The sequence below is a fragment of the Silene latifolia genome, chromosome Y (assembly GCF_048544455.1).
Source record: "Silene latifolia isolate original U9 population chromosome Y, ASM4854445v1, whole genome shotgun sequence".
NCBI lineage: Eukaryota > Viridiplantae > Streptophyta > Magnoliopsida > Caryophyllales > Caryophyllaceae > Silene > Silene latifolia.
This window is the reverse complement of record NC_133538.1, coordinates 485,037,096-485,054,170: the sequence shown is the minus strand read 5'-3', so window position 1 is coordinate 485,054,170 and position 17,075 is coordinate 485,037,096. Positions and strand designations below refer to the sequence as shown.

Sequence of the window (17,075 nt, the reverse complement as noted above, 5' to 3'; positions counted from 1 at the left end):
CGTTTTTTTTTATTTTCAATTCTATTTTTTTCTTTCTTTCCTTTTTCGTTCATCTTCCCAACATTATCTCAAAATGAGCATATAACCAAATCGCAATAAAACATTCCCAAAAATACAAGTACTAGCTCGGATAAGGTAGGCTAATTTTAGACTGTAGTTTATGGGACAAAAGAGGCTAAATTTGGCTATGAGGGGTTCATGGGCAAAATAAGAGAAGGGAAACCTCTACCACATGTGTCAACAAACCACAAACCGAATGCATACAGGTATTAAGCAGATTAAGTTCATATTTATGCACATTTATGTACATGTCTCATAAGGAGTACTACTCACATTCCTAAATAAACCGGCCATGAATGTCACCAGTTATAAGGCTCTAAACCTCAGAAAATGATGTAGTTTGCCAAAAATCTAAGTCAAGTTATCAAGTTCAAAGAGAAATTTAACGAAAACTCGTAGACTATGCATATATGATTCTACTAATAACATGTTAATCTAGCAAGGCTCGAGTAAAACAGTGCAAATGCAAAATCATCATAGAAATACTACCGTTCCGACTCGACCTATATGCTAAAATAAACGTGCATTTTTTGAAATTTTTGAAATTTTTGAAATTTTTTGGATTTTTGTATATATATAAGAAATGAAAGAAACAATGCAAGACAAAAATGTAAACGTGAATGCAAGCAAATGAAATGCAACGCAAAACCCTTCCCCAAACCAAATCGCACAATGTCCCCATTGTGCAAAATCATGTAATGAAAGCAAAAGGATATGGGATTTTGCGGAAATAAATAAACAAGACATGAAGAAGAAATCAGAACTCACAAGACTTTAAGCGCGGAAAAGGAAACCTCCCCAAACCGTGAGCTAGGAGGTTTCAAAGAGCAGTGATGCTACCATAGGTACCTAAAAAGACAAACAAAAGATACCGCGCATAAAAACCGAAAAACAATATAAATAATGAAGCGGCAATTATGTGCAAAAATAATAAAAACAAAGAAATCGAAATTAAGCGGAGAATAAAGTGAAGGGAATACTCCCTTGACTCCGCAAATCGACCAAACACAAAGGGAGTGATCGAAAAACAGTACATCACTCGGGCGGTCGATCGACCACATCACTCGATCGATCGACCGAGTGAACAGAAATGAAGCTCCTGGATATCGAAGCTCGGTCGATCGACCATACCGCTCGATCGATCAAAACTCTTTGTAACTTTCGATTTCTTGAATTAGCTCAATAACTTGAGCTAATATGGTCTATAAACCTGTAAAAACACATAATATGGCGCCCAAAATTGCGCACAACCCAATTGTAAAGTCTAAAGTCTATAAAAATCCTAAGCAAGGGAATTAAAATGCGAAGTTTCGCACACACAAAAGCAATAAAAAGTCTAAAAGCGAAGAAAGAGTCTTTAAAAGGTCTAAGAAACGCATAGATCAACGGAAATCATGGAAAATCTCCGACCAAGGCTTCTGTCTACATGAAGTAGCTTCCGCAGTGCTCATCTCAAAAGCTGGACTCCACTCTACTCCGCCTGGAATACTCAACGGATCATCTCTAGCATCTTCCCAAGCATGGCCATCATCTAGCTTCTCACACTCGAGATCCGACTCAAATTTTGACTGCTCCTTCTTCTTGGGCTCCTCATCTGGCTCCTCGTCCGTGCCATAACTAAGACATCCTAGACCGCCTCTTTGAACAATGGGCTCCTTCATAGCCGAGCGATTAGCGGTTCCTCCTTCCCCAAACCATTTCTGCAATACTCAAAACAAGAATCTTCCTCCAATTTGCTCCCAATCTGGGGCGGAGGTGTCATAACAGAATAGGTACGGGCAAGGGAGTAGGAGGGTCGATGAATGACAACATAAGACTTACGAGTAGAAATCGCATTACAAGTCACAGGACACATAGCATCTTTCTTCCTATAAGTCCGGGCAAAGCTAATGGACGCTTCCCTACTTTAAAGGTCGGTGTCCCCGAGCCAACATCAATAATCGCACCAGGTGTGCAGAAAGGGTCTACCCAAAATGATAGGAATATGAGCATCCTCGGGTATATCCAAGACAACGAAGTCAACAGGAAGAAAAACTTTCCTATTTGCACAGGAATGTCTTCTAAGACTCCTATAGGCTGGACCGCAGAACGATCAGCCATCTGTACCGTCATGCTAGTACCTGTAAACCTAGTCAATTTCAATTTTCTAGCAAGACTTAAAGGCATGACACTAATACTAGCCCCTAAATCACATAATGCCTTCTCAATTGAGAAGGTACCAATATTACAAGGGACAGAAAAGCTACCCGGGTCGGCTAACTTGTGTGGAGCAAGGTGAGTCAAATAAGAGCTAGATTCTTGATTAAATTAACAGACTCGACCCTATCAAGTTTCCGCTTTTTATTTAAAAGCTGCTTCATGAATTTCATGTAAGCGGAAACTTGATTTACCAACTCAAGAAAAGGTACTTGCACATTAAGACCATGAATGACATTTTTAAATTTTTCGAAATATACCTCATCCTTCGTTGGTACTAGCCTCTCGGGATATGGGGCTGTCAGAAGTAGCTTAGCCCTCTCCTCTAGGTCTCTCATACCGGCATTATCTGGCATTGGAGGACGAAATGGCTCATCATCGCCAGCCAGATCGCCGATCGACCATGTATGTCGGTCGATCGATCGACTTCTACAGAAACGATGAGTGTTTCTTTTCGCGGGATCGTCGATCGATCGGGTATGTCGGTCGATCGACCATGATTATCTGCGATCGTCTTTTTCTCGCCCTTTTTCTTCTTCCCTTTTTCAGACTTTCTCGGTTTCATCGAGAGCGGACCCGCTCCTCGGCGTCATTGCATGTACGGTCTCAAGACGCTGATTCAGAGAGTGAAACTGACTTGGTATCTCAGCTGCATTTTGATCCAATGTTGCAATATGAGATATCAGCTTCGCGATTAAGACCTGATTCGCCGCATTGCTTTTCTGTACCTCCACCATAAGCAGCTGCACTAGACTCGTCAACTCTAGACTTCGTTTTTCAACTCTTGCTGTGACAGAGTGGATGGTGGTGGGGCTTCATTTGGAGGCTCATATGGTTGATGCGGTGAAGTAGGGGCGCAATTATACGAATTGTCGAGCTGAAGTTGATGAAAAGCGAACATCTTCTCCTTAGGGTGCCCGCATGCCTCAGATGTGTGTCCAACTCCGCCGCATCTCTCACAAAACGGAACCTGCTGCTCCTGAGAATGGAACATATGTGGATCCTTCTGAAGTGCTGCAGATAAACAACACTAAAGAAGAAGGTAAGAACTGCCTCAAGGTACTCAGTCTTCCCTTGAGGCGAAAAAACAGACTAAAATGAAAAACAACCAAAACTAGCGCTGCCTCCCCGGCAACGGCGCCAAAATTTGATACCAGTCGTTGTGAGCACCAAAAATATTATTTATAATTTCCTATTAAGACTAACCTAGGCTAGTGGTAACAGGGTCGAACCACAGAGAGGCGGGGAGTTATAGTTGCTTTTATTTCGATCTATCGGAATGATTGTGGGGGTTTTGGTTTGAGTTGATTCTAGAACTAACAACATAAAATAAATAAATAAATAAAAGTAAATAAGGATGTAAACAACGATGAAAGGAATGCTAAGACAGTCGGTTCACAATAGCTGCGATGGCACATAATCCTAGGTAAGTCCGAAATACGGTCGTGTAGGATGGGTAAAACAAGTCCTTTCGGTCCAAGTTAACTAGTAGCTCCTTTCGGCCTATGCTACCAGTCCCTAAGTCTCACTAATACTAGCTCTCGCCTTGAAAAGTGATTCTTAAAGCCTAAATTACATTATCTCTCGATCTCAGCAATTTAGTCGTCTTAATTCGTTAATTAATGCCCTTCCCTATCTCTCGATCTATGCGTCGGTCAAAACTAAGCATCTAACAAGTCTCCTCTCGGTCTCATTGCTAAATATTGCACTTAACGAATCAACAATGCTAATCAAACACGAGGTCAGTCGATCGACCAGCTACCCCAGTCGATCGACCAACCATTTCGATCGATCGACTAGTTAAGCCAGTCGATCGACCAAGCCCTAATGCGGGGTTACCTATTCAAATGCCATCTACGCCATAGATCCCCTACATCTTAGCAATGGTGATTTAGCTACTCATGATATTGACAATAACAGCAATAAACTTAACTAATAAAGCGATCGAATTCATACTTAAATTAATTAAATAAATAATCAACATAAACGATAAATAGGCTTTGGGATCCTATCTAGCAATTCTAAACTACGGAAGAATTAAAGTAATGAAATTTAACAAAGAAAACAGAAGAATACCGTACGAAGAACTGAAGAGGAAAGAACCAAAGCTTAATGCGAAAAGTAAATTTTATTGTCGAAAGCTAAACTAAACTAATGAATGATAATTAAAAGGTAGGCAGGGGTTACGTTTAAATAAGAGAGTCACGTAAAACCCTACTCGAAAACCTAATTACAATTGGGCTTCTCATCTCGTCTTTAATGTGCGTCGATTAAAATAGCGATCGATAGACCACACAGTCGATCGATCGACCAACCTCCGCTATACAAGTAGCTTCGATAATCGTGCTCGGTCGATCGACCAAGGTCATCAGTCGATCGACCAAGGGTGCTGTACAAAATTGCATTCTGACGATTCCTGCAGCGCGCACCGATCTTAAAACAGCTGCCATTTCTTCGTTACTTGGTCAAATTAGGCGTTCTACGCGGCGTTGGAAAGCTAAGAGGATAAGATTTCACCTCCAATTAGAATCAATCGATTATCAGCTATAGAACTCGAGATATAGCCATTTTAGCAGCCTGCAATGTCGAGAAGCACTTCTTCGCTTGTTAAACTCGTACGCACCCTTTCTTTTGCTATCTTTAGGCCTTGAAACGCGCACCAAGCTCATTCCTCGAGTCAATACTCCATGTCAAATGCAATGCTAAGTACTTAGGGACGGATTCGGCTTATTTTCCGCTGAAATCTTCATATTCCTACAAAATCACAAGAAAAGGAAGAAATACACGAAACAAGGGAAATAGTAGCATAAACTACTCAATTGAGCTCTGAAATGCGTGTGAAATGAGGTGCAAAACATCATATAATAGGCACGCATCAAAAACCTTGGTCATTTTTTTGATTGTAAGGAGTTTGATTTTGATAACTTTGGTTTTCGTTGTAAAAGGGTCTTTGAGCTTGGTTTCTCATTGGAGGTGGGGTGTATGTTGTTTGAGGATTTTGAACATTTTGGCTTTTGTATGGGAGGTTTGGATGGAATTTGGTGTTTTCATTGTAATAGTTGGAATAAGGGGTACCACTCTTGTATGCTTGGAAAGCATTCACTTGTTCCCCTACATTCACTTTGGTCATGTCCCAAAGTTCCACAACTCTCACATACTTTACTTGGAATTAATGAAGATGCCACCATGGCATTAACATGTTGCTTAGGTGATTTGGAGGCTTCTTCAAGCTTAGACATAACCTTCTCAAACTTCAAATTAATGGTATCAATATGAGCACTAAGTTGAGCACCCAATCAAGTAATAGAGTCCACTTCATGCTTTCCTCCTCTAGTAGCCTTACGAGGTCTACTATATTGTGATTTATGGACCGACATTTCCTCAATCTTGTTCCATGTTTGATTATCATCAACTTCGGTAAACATACCATTTGATCCCATATTGAGAATGTTTCGGGAGTCTTCATAAAGACCATTCCAAAATTGTTGTACCAAGAACCACTCACTAAGTCCGTGATGAGGACATGAGCGGTAAGTTCCTTTGAATCTCTCCCAAGCTTCATACAAAGATTCTTCGTCCCTTTGTTTGAACCCGGTGATTTGGGCTCTCAACATGTTAGTCTTCTCCGGAGGATAGAATTTTTTGTAGAAAGCAAGTGCAAATTTCTTCCAAGAGTCAATACCAAGAGTAGCCTTATCTAGGCTCTTTAACCATTGTTTCGCGGTACCGATCAAAGAAAAAGGAAATAAGACCCATCAAATTTGGTCTTGAGTAACTCCAGTTTGAGATATCGCATCACAATAGTCACAAAAAGTCTCCATATGAGAATGAGGGTCTTCACTAGGCATCCCCCCAAATTGGCTTCTTTCGACTAATTGGATAAATGCGGATTTTGCAATGAAATTACCGGTCAAATTGTAGGGAAATATCCGTAAAATTCCCTTAATTTTAAGGATTATAACGTAAATATAACATGCGATTTATGGTCATAAACAAAATACAATAGAAAACGATAAAGTATAAAAATCAACCTCGGGTCCTTTGATGTGCGGCGTAAAGAACAGAAATCAACAGAGATTTCCTCCTAATCGTTGCACCCAAGACCGTCTGAGACTATGCCCTTGTGCTAGAAATGCTCTCTAATTAACTTGCAATATCGAGAGAGCTATTGTGAGGTTATTCGATGTGAGATCTAGGTTTTGCAGAGAAAAATACTCCTCAAAACCCTAATTTTCATGTAAAAATGAATCCTTAGGTCAAAAGGAGAGGGAGCCTCTCCTTTTGTTGTCTCGGTCCGCGGGTCATGAGAGGAGGGAGTGGGCTTTCCACTTTCTCCTCATTTTTAACTTGTGGTCCGATCAATTCCGCTAAAATGTATATGACGGGTTTTATTATAAACTGTCATCGGTTATCGGTTATTAATACATCGACTAATAACACGGATTAGTTGAAATATTAATACATGTCCGACAAAGACAATATTGTATAATTAATTTAATATACATTAATCAAATATAAATCGTTTATATTCAATTTACGAATAAACTGCTTAATTCGTCTTAGCCATTATTATTTAATCCGTATTAAATAATTGTCTCAACATCGCGTTTGACTAATTACTAGTCAATAACTCCGACTAACTGGTTAGTCAAATTTGGCATCAACATGACTGTATTTTCATACTGTCACATCTCTCAAACGTATCCTATAGGTGTGACTTTTAGGGACCAGTTGATCACCGCCATCTGTATGACAATAACGTCAAACTTATCTAGCAAGCCAACCGTTATTGATAAACGTGGATCAACTGATAATAATACCAAAAGTATGCCCTTTGATCCTTTTAGAGATTTGTAAGTCCTTGCACTAATCGTAAAGGACACCAGCCCAACAAGCTCCCACTTGTCCGTACAAGTGTACGTGCAATGACGTTATCCGCACTAACTGGAGGACACCACCTCCAACAAACTCCCACTTGTCCGTACAAGTGTATGTGCGATAACCGATTCTCATATTCATTTAAAATTTCTCCCACTCAATGTAAAACAATTTGCAGATCCGGATCCGCAAAGGTCGTATTTTACAATCGATCTGTATCAAGAGTGGTTTCCCCGACTAGAGAGTAACTTAACTGATAAAACGAATCCGTATCCGAGCATGGCCATGCATTTCGATTCTGACTCCTCGAGTGGCCCCGAGAAATATCGAGTACCTGATAAAGGCTGAATATTTCCTTCAACTCGACTCCTTCCGATCTAAGCACAACATGAAATGACCCAGAAAAAATCTACTTGGCCCCCTGTTACGGATGACCGTGAGAAAGAAACCAAAGTCACCCAAAATCTGCCTTAGTCTCAAGAGACAGTCGATAGTCAAAAGAATCGACTCGTAGGATCACCATGGAAGTCCTATCCACGACCTGGCACCGAATGTTATAAAACATTTAGGACTCCACGTCGATGTCACAATTGTGTCCTACGAGATATCCGTATAACTCGCCTCTGTGATTGGTCAGTCAACCGTTTGACTTATGACTTGTTGAACCCACCATCAACCAACGTCACAAAATAATTGCCAGAGTTATCAGCTCATGTGGGCAATTAAGGACTAGAAATATAATGTTTGTTCAGTTCACTTTGTGGTGTTCAAAATTGTCGTACAATTCCACATGAAAAACAAAATATATATATCAAAACGATGATGTTGTATAGAGTACAAAAGAGAATGAATCTAATCCATAAAAAGAGTACTACAACTCAGGAACACGTTTAATTCCCATGGAATTAACACGCCTTCATGCTTATCTTGTCGTAATGGTTTAGTGAGAGGATCTGCTATATTATCATCTGTAGGTATCTTTTCTATCACTACTTCCTTTTGCTCCACGTAATCTCGGATTAGATGAGCTTTCCGTTGTACATGTCTAGACTTGTTGCTAGACTTGGGCTCCTTAGCCTGGAAGATGGCACCTCTATTGTCACAATAGATGGTGATCGGGTCATTCGAACTAGGCACTACGGATAGTCCATGTAAGAATTGACGCATCCATATCGCTTCCTTTGTAGCTTCAGACGCGGCATAGTACTCGGACTCAGTCGTAGAATCTTGTAATGTTTGTTTGGAACTCTTCCACTGACTCGCAATGGTGACACCCCTCGTTGAGGTAACTAAATATAACTAGTAAATCGTGGCGGAAACACGAGATTTTTTAAAACTTTTAAGACTTCTAATGAAGTCCAACGCGAGGTATCACCAATACGATAAACAAGTCTAGATAGTTAAGTTTAAGTTTACAACACAAGTCTATTTATTGGGGAAAAGATATCCCACGAATTAACATAGTTCAAAAGTAGGTGAGTCTATTAAATGATAACTAAATAAGGTCCGAGGTAAGAACTCGCTAGCTCACACGGTCTTCCCCACTTAAGCTTCATCACCAACCTGTCATTCATAATAAATATGAAAGCCACAGTCAGTGGGGAGTAACTCAGGGTTCTCCCAGCCACAAAATGTCAAAATATAAGTAATTAGGAATTTAATTAAATAAACAAGCATGAGAATAAATACTTATGGTAATAAGAACATCATGATTAGTGGGCACAAGAAAATAGGAATGGTAAAGCACAAACGAGAGAAGAATTATTAGGTCCAACTGTCACACACCAACTCGACTCAAATGTAAGACAAATACAAAGAACAGACGGACAAGACGGACAACCTAGACTCCAACCTCTTGGTAGGACGACGATCATAATACGGTCCTAGTCTAAACCTGGATCCAGACTCTCGGGATGGACGACACCCGATTCGACAAACGATACCAAATCGTATCCAAGACTCGAAACATGGCACGCACTCGTATCCAAAGGTCGAGTAACCTCTAATCGGAAACATGGCACGCACTCGTATCCAAAGGTCCGAAGAAAGGCGGAAGGGTATCCTAATCCGGAAACATGGTACGCACTCGTATCCAAAGGTCCGAAAAGGCTAATAAGGTATTGTCAAGTCGTCATGCAATGTAAATCGTCACACATGGGTCAAAAGGGGATGTCCATGATTTTGCAATATCATAACATGAATAAGTCTCAAGGTAACCAATTATCGATAGGGAAAAAGATACATGCATAAACCAATCATTATTAGAAGTCACAAGTGAAATGGAGCAAACAGGGGGCTCCCGGCCGGGTGGTGTACCGGCCGCCGGGCCACCGGCTGGGACAACAAGCCAAAATCATGAATTTAATAAAACTTACAGTGCACTCCCAGCCGGTCAAGAGACCGCCACGCCATCACCCTGGGACTACAAACCAAATTTCAAAACTCTCATAAAACCTTGATGCACTCCCAGTAGGTCACCCGGCTGCGGTCACACAGGCTGCCGGGTCACCCGGTGGGAATACACCCAAAACTCAAAATCACCTAAAATCCTCGGTGTACTCCCAAATGGTCCAAGAGACTAGAACCGGCACCCACCGGTGGGACTACAGACTTACCAAAATTTGTCCAAAACTTACAGAAACTCCCAGGTAGTCGGTAGAGACCGCCGTCACCCTACTGACTACACCTTTCTAAAATGTGCTCAAAATCTACGGGATCTCCCACCGGTCAAGAGACCCGCCGGCCACACCCTACTGGGACTACAAACACGCGGATTCCATGCAAAACACTTCCAAACCATTTGAAACCAACAAAAATCGTTTCCCATCAATTGTTTACGTATCCTAGCATGATTCTAACTCGGAAAAACAACATATTTGAGCATGTGAATGGGTAATTTCGGATTCAAGAGATGTAACATGAGATTTTCATCCAAACATGTGAGAATTGCAAACAAGCAAGATATTCAACAACCAAATTAGCACCAATCATGAAAGATACAACTTTTAACATTCATATGAGATTATAACTATATAAAACCACACAATTTTAACATAAAAGTCGAGTAACCCATCACCGTTACCTTTTTGCACTTCAATCTTCTAAAGACTCGTCAATGATGTAGCTATCCTCCTCCGGGTTGTCCAAGTTCTCCCCTAAACACAAAAATAAAGATTTTAAGTCAAGAATTCACATCCTTGAAAGATGATAATTTCGAAATAGAGAGAAAGATGACAACTTTCTTACTTAGAAAGAAAGGAAATGAGAAAAGGAAGAGAATGGCGCGAAAAGGAACGAGATTGGTGAAGAATTGAGTGAGATATGGTGGTTTTAGGGTTAGTAAGGGAAGGTTCAACAATGGTGGGGTGGTTGTTGGGAAATTTCAGAAATTACAAGTGAGGGAGATGAAGTTGTGAGGGTTTAGTTGAGGTTTTGTGTAGAGAAAAGAGGGGGAAAAAGGCCCATGAGTCAAGTTAAGCCCAATAACTCAAAATGAGTCGGTATCCACTAGAATTTTCGTCCCAAGTCTACTATAACTCGAGACGGAGAATAATATTATTAAAAATCTACACTATTATTACCGTTACGATATTTTATGAAATTAAGCTTTAAATAATAATTATTTAATAAAAATTACTTAAAAGTTTATTTAAAATATAAGGAAAGGGCGGGGTGTTACAATCATCCCACCTTTTAAAAAGTTTCGCCCTCGAAACTTGAAACGAAAAGGCATTACCTTAAGAAAACAAACTAGGGTACTTGACACGCATGGAAGCCTCCGGCTCCCAAGTCTCTTCTTCTACATCACCACACTTCCACAAAACCTTCACCAAGGGCACCACTTTGCTTCTTAGCTTCTTCTCCTTCTTGTCCAAAATCTTAATCGGTCTCTCCTCGAAGGAAAGACTAGGCTCAAGCTCGGGAATCTCATTTTGCAACACATGACTAGGGTCGCTAATGTATTTCCTAAGTTGAGAAACATGAAAGACATCATGAACTTTACCCAAACTTGGGGGCAAATCCAACTTATAAGCCACGGCACCAATCCTCTTTATCACTTCATAAGGTCCAATGTACTTTGGACTCAACTTCCCTTTGACTCCAAATCTCTTTACTCCTTTCATCGGGGACACTTTCAAGAACACTTTATCTCCAAATTCAAATTCCAAGGGTCGACGGCGAACATCGGCATAGGATTTTTGACGATCTTGGGCGGCTTTCATTCTTTCACGGATGAGCTTCACTTGATCAATTGTCTCGGCTAACTTGTCGGGTCCTAGATCACGAACATCACTTGCTTGGTCCCAACAAATTGGACTACGGCATTTCCTTCCATAAAGGGCTTCATAAGGGGCCATCTTGATAGAAGCATGATAACTATTGTTGTAAGAAAATTCCACCAAAGGTAAGCTCTTCTCCCAACTAGAATGAAAATCAAGGGCACAAGCACGCAACAAGTCTTCTAGAGTTTGAATTGTCCTCTCGGATTGTCCATCGGTAGCGGCATGAAAAGCGGTACTCATCAACAACTTACTACCCATAGCATCTTGCAAAGCTTTCCAAAATCTTGAACAAAACCTCGGGTCACGATCCGAAACGATCTCCTTAGGAACACCATGGTAACGAACGATCTCTTCAACATAAGCACTAGCAAGACGGTCTAAACTCCAAGTCTCTTTGATAGGAATGAACCTAGCACACTTGGTCAACCTATCCACAACAACCCATACGGCATCCTTTCCACCAACGGTCTTAGGCAAAGCCATCACAAAATCCATGGAAATGGACTCCCACTTCCATAAAGGAACATCCAAAGGTTGTAGCAAACCACCGGGTCTCTTATGCTCGATCTTCACTTGTTGACAAGTAAGACACCTTCCGACATACGACACGATGTCATTCTTCATGTTAGGCCACCAAAACTGAAGCTTCAAATCCTTATACATCTTGTCTCCTCCGGGGTGAATCGAATAAGGTGATAGATGAGCTTCATCTAGAACTCTCTTCCTCAAGTCAACGGCATCGGGCACATACATGCGTCCTCGGTAACGGAGGTAACCTCTAACATCAATCTCACAATCCTTTGCTTTCCCTTCAAGAAGCTTGGCTTGAAAACTTTTAAATGTAGCATCGTCCACAAGGCCATCTAGAATCTCACGGTGAAGAACGGGCTCGGCAACCATAGCACAAAGATAATCAAAACCACTCTCTACAAGTTGCAAATTTAACTTACGAAACTCGGCACAAAGGTCATCGGGGAGTACACGGATAGCACTCAAGGGATGAGTAGACTTCCTACTAAGGGCATCGGCAACCACATTTGCCTTTCCTTCATGATACAACAACTCCATGTCGTAATCATTCACCAATTCCAACCATCGTCGTTGTCTCATATTCAAATCCTTTTGGGTGAAGATATACTTCAAACTCTTATGATCGGTGTAGATACGGCAATGGACTCCAATGAGGTAGTGTCTCCACATCTTCAAGGCATGAACAATGGCGGCTAACTCCAAATCATGAGTGGGATAGTTCACCTCATGAACTCTCAATTGTCGCGAAGCATAGGCAACAACTCTTCTATTTTGCATGAGAACACAATCCAAACCCATCTTAGAAGCATCACAAAACACATCAAAGTCAACGCCATCCTCGGGCAAGGTCAACACGGGAGCGGTAGTCAACCTCTTCTTCAACTCTTGGAATGCATCTTCACAAGCTTCGGTCCACACAAACTTGGTCTCTTTCTTCAAAAGTTGAGTCATTGGTCTAGCAAGCTTGGAAAAATCTTTCACAAAGCGACGGTAGTAACCCGCCAAACCCAAGAAACTACGGATTTCACCAACATCGGTTGGACTCTTCCACTCAATCACGGCTTCAATCTTCGAAGGATCTACCATGACACCATCCTTAGATATCACATGGCCTAGGAAGGACACCTTAGACAACCAAAATTCACATTTGGAGAATTTGGCAAACCACTTTTGACGACGGAGGATTCCCAAAATGATACGGAGGTGATCGGCATGCTCTTTTTCGGACTTGGAAAAGATGAGGATATCGTCGATGAAGACCACAACACACTTGTCTAAGAACTCACTAAAGGTCCGGTTCATTTGGTCCATGAAGATAGAAGGGGCATTGGTTAAACCAAAGGGCATCACCTTAAACTCGAAATGTCCATATCTCGTGCTAAAGGCGGTCTTAGGGATATCGGACTCACGAACGGGGATTTGGTGATAACCGGATCTCAAATCAATCTTGGAGAAAGTAGAAGCACCTTTGAGTTGATCAAACAAATCTTCAATTCTTGGTAGAGGATACTTGTTCTTGATGGTAACACGGTTAAGCTCACGGTAGTCAATGCAAAGTCTCATGGATCCATCTTTCTTCTTCACAAAGAGAACGGGAGCACCCCAAGGCGAGGCACTAGGTCTAATGAATCCTTTCTCAATCATCTCATCAAGTTGCTTTCTCAACTCCTTCAACTCGGTTGGCGCCATACGGTACGGGGCTTTAGCAATCGGACCGGTTCCGGGTACAAGGTCGATAGAGAACTCAACATCACGCTCGGGAGGAATCCCGGGCAACTCTTCGGGAAAGACATCGGCGAACTCACAAACCACGGGCACTTCTTCGATCTTTGGTAAGGGAGGGGAGGTAGAAGTCACCACACAAAGAAAGATTTGGTAACCTTTCCTCCTCATACTCATCAACTTCAAAGCGGAAATCAATTTCACACCTTCTTGGGAGCGGACTCCTCTATAGGACACACGAGTGCCTAACGGACTCTTGAGGCGAATCTTTTGGTCTCTACACTCGAATCTTGCATCATACTTTGACAACCAATCCATACCCAAAATTACATCGAATTCCTCAAGGGGAAAACGAAGTAGGTTAGCGGGGAATAAGGTTCCCGAAATAGAGATAGGAATGTCGGAGAAAGTGAGGGAACAAGAGAACATTTCTCCGGAAGGTAAGGATATAGAAGTTTCCTCACTAGGAATTGGTTCAATGGCTAGCTTTTCGGAGAATTTGGAAGATATAAAAGATAAAGATGCGCCGGTATCAAATAGAATAAGGCAAGGTTGATCAAAAATCGAGAACATACCCGTAATGATATCGGGATGAGCTGCGGCTTCGGCTCGACTCATGACAAAGATGGTTCCTCTTGGCTTAGCATTTGGAGTAGGAGCATCCTTCTTCTCGGGGCAATCGGCCATACGGTGTCCGGGCTTCTTACAATGAAAGCAAGTCAAGGGCTTGCCATAGCATCCAACTCCGGGGTGTGGGGCTTGTCTACAATGGTAGCACTTACGATCTTTCCCAAGCCTATTAGTTGAGGTGTGAACTTGTCCTCTTGGTTCTTGATCTCTTGGTTCTTGTACCCTTGGTTCTTGTCCTCCATGGTCTTGTATCCTTGGTACAAACCTCCTCTTGTTGGCATAGTTTGGAGTAGAAGGCACAAATGGTCTCTTGCCATGAAAGTTAGAACGATAAGAATGAGAAGAGGAGTGGATTTTGGAATCTTATTCAATGGCCTTCAAAGAGCTTTCGGCCCAAATAGCATCATCATAAACTTCCACAAAGGTAGTTGAGCTTCTTCTCACCATGCTTTCCACCTTAGGGTTCAACTTGTTCTTGTAGAAGTAGACACGATCCTCTTCATCCTTCACGAACTTGGAGGCATAATGAGCAAGTTCATTAAACTTGTCGGTGTAGGCTTGAATTGATAGCTTCCCTTGCTTGAATTCCATGAATTCCTTCAATCTTTGTTGCTTGAGCTCCTTAGGGTAGAAGCGAGTCTCCACAAGTGACTTGAAGCGGTTCCAATCAAAGTTGGGATCTTGAGTAGCGGTAGGACCGGTCAAAGTCCACCACCTATCGGCTTCCTTCACAAGAAAGTGAGATGCTAATCTCACCTTGTCCTCCTCTCGGGCATCAAAGAGAGAGAAGTTCTTCTCCATATCACGAAACCATTCCGAGAGAGCAACGGGATCCACTTCACCACCATAGGTCTTAGCCTTGTTCCTTGCTAATTGACTTGCAATCCAAGCATAACTTCCTTGACGGTTAGCTTCGGGTGCAGGGGGAGCGGGTTGAGCATTTTGTTGATTGGCAAGTACTTGAGTGAGGGCTTGCATGATAGCATTTTCCACATTGGTTGATCGTACCATCTTCTTTGCACAAGAGCAAACAAGTTAGAACTTATCACAAAACATACACAAAAAGGCTACCAACTTAGGTCCTTAATTCTACCCATCTCTCAATCATTATTCAAGGTCAAGTAAGAAATTTAAGTTGGGGTACACGTGTGTGCGTCGGGAGCAATTCATGCTCTGATACCAACTGTGACACCCCTCGTTGAGGTAACTAAATGTGACTAGTAAATCGTGGCGGAAACACGATTTTTTTAAAACTTTTAAGACTTCTAATGAAGTCCAACGCGAGGTATCACCAATACGATAAACAAGTCTAGATAGTTAAGTTTAAGTTTACAACACAAGTCTATTTATTGGGGAAAAGATATCCCACGAATTAACATAGTTCAAAAGTAGGTGAGTCTATTAAATGATAACTAAATAAGGTCCGAGGTAAGAACTCGCTAGCTCACACGGTCTTCCCCACTTAAGCTTCATCACCAACCTGTCATTCATAATAAATATGAAAGCCACAGTCAGTGGGGAGTAACTCAGGGTTCTCCCAGCCACAAAATGTCAAAATATAAGTAATTAGGAATTTAATTAAATAAACAAGCATGAGAATAAATACTTATGGTAATAAGAACATCATGATTAGTGGGCACAAGAAAATAGGAATGGTAAAGCACAAACGAGAGAAGAATTATTAGGTCCAACTGTCACACACCAACTCGACTCAAATGTAAGACAAATACAAAGAACAGACGGACAAGACGGACAACCTAGACTCCAACCTCTTGGTAGGACGACGATCATAATACGGTCCTAGTCTAAACCTGGATCCAGACTCTCGGGATGGACGACACCCGATTCGACAAACGATACCAAATCGTATCCAAGACTCGAAACATGGCACGCACTCGTATCCAAAGGTCGAGTAACCTCTAATCGGAAACATGGCACGCACTCGTATCCAAAGGTCCGAAGAAAGGCGGAAGGGTATCCTAATCCGGAAACATGGTACGCACTCGTATCCAAAGGTCCGAAAAGGCTAATAAGGTATTGTCAAGTCGTCATGCAATGTAAATCGTCACACATGGGTCAAAAGGGGATGTCCATGATTTTGCAATATCATAACATGAATAAGTCTCAAGGTAACCAATTATCGATAGGGAAAAAGATACATGCATAAACCAATCATTATTAGAAGTCACAAGTGAAATGGAGCAAACAGGGGGCTCCGGCCGGGTGGTGTACCCGGCCGCCGGCCACCGGGGGACAACAAGCCAAAATCGAATTTAATAAAACTTACAAGATGCACTCCCACCGGTCAAGAGACCGGCCGCCGTCACCCTACCGGGACTACAAACAAATTTCAAAACTCTCATAAAACCTTGATGACTCCCAGCTGGTCACCCGCTGCTGGTCACCCTACTGGGAATACACCCAAAACTCAAAATCACCTAAAATCCTCGTGTACTCCCAATGGTCAAGAGACTGCCACGGTCACCCTACTGACTACAGACTTACCAAAATTTGTCCAAAACTTACAGAAACTCCCACCGGTCAAGAGACCGGCCCGTCACCCTACTGACTACACCTTTCTAAAATGTGCTCAAAATCTACAGGATCTCCCACCGGTCAAGAGACCGCCACACACCCTACTGGGACTACAAACACGCGGATTCCATGCAAAACACTTCCAAACCATTTGAAACCAACAAAAATCGTTTCCCATCAATTGTTTACGTATCCTAGCATGATTCTAACTCGGAAAAACAACATATTTGAGCATGTGAA

The 17,075-nt window shown here is 41.8% G+C and overlaps 1 non-coding gene across 1 annotated transcript; it reads left to right on the top strand.

Moving 5' to 3' along the window:
* The first annotated feature begins 5,763 nt into the window (after window positions 1–5,763).
* LOC141635525 (small nucleolar RNA R71) lies at window positions 5,764–5,870 on the top strand. The gene has a single exon (XR_012540207.1). It is a non-coding gene; the product is annotated as a small nucleolar RNA R71 (small nucleolar RNA).
* The last annotated feature ends 11,205 nt before the right edge of the window (window positions 5,871–17,075 follow it).